Source organism: Cynoglossus semilaevis, chromosome 18 (genome assembly GCF_000523025.1).
Source record: "Cynoglossus semilaevis isolate Cse_v1.0 chromosome 18, Cse_v1.0, whole genome shotgun sequence".
Taxonomy (NCBI): Eukaryota; Metazoa; Chordata; class Actinopteri; order Pleuronectiformes; family Cynoglossidae; genus Cynoglossus; species Cynoglossus semilaevis.
The window spans coordinates 10,054,829-10,055,487 of record NC_024324.1 but is presented as its reverse complement, the minus strand read 5'-3'; the positions used below and the strand labels follow the sequence as shown (position 1 = coordinate 10,055,487).

Genomic DNA, 659 nt, shown 5'->3' with positions numbered 1-659 from the left:
GTTCACTCTGAACAGGTCACTGAACCATTACAGGGTACACAAATAGGCATTCACACTAAACAGTTTAGAAATTCAAAATCTTCTCAAAATCCTTGGTGTGATTTTTGTTTCTTTATAATTGTTTTATAATTATATGACGTCTTTGTGGTTTAAAGTTCTTCTTTAGTTTTTGTCTTTTGTAGATGTTTAAAAAAAACACCTCAAATACACGAATTTGTTAGAGTGAATAAGGTTGTCATTAATCCTGCAGCTGCAACAGCTTCTATGTCATGCTGTGATCTGTATTAGACCGACACTGAGTCGATTATTCTGTAGGTGTATACAGTAGACGCCCTCATAACTGCCCTGGTCTTGAGCCGTGACGTGACATTTAGATAAACCTTATTGTCCCGGGAGTCTAGTTAAACAGACTTCAGACTGTCTGCTCACCCAGACAACATCCATAAATGGGACACATTAGCTCTGACAGCAGGACATGACTTTATTTCCGAGGCTGTGATCTCGTCATTGACCCTTCCCTGTAGTAGCAGTGGGCGCTCTTTGACATTATTTATTGACGGGTGGAACATATGAGATTAAATTACTCCTATTACGCATATACAGTAGACTTATAAATATAAAAAGTTAAAAGAAAGAGTAAAATGAATGTTGAGTCCTTC

The 659-nt window shown here is 37.5% G+C and overlaps 1 protein-coding gene across 1 annotated transcript in view; it reads left to right on the top strand.

Annotated features, from left to right (window-relative positions):
• tinagl1 (tubulointerstitial nephritis antigen-like 1) overlaps window positions 1–659 on the top strand; it is a 19,939-nt gene that overhangs the window by 2,133 nt on the left and 17,147 nt on the right. The window lies entirely within an intron of this gene.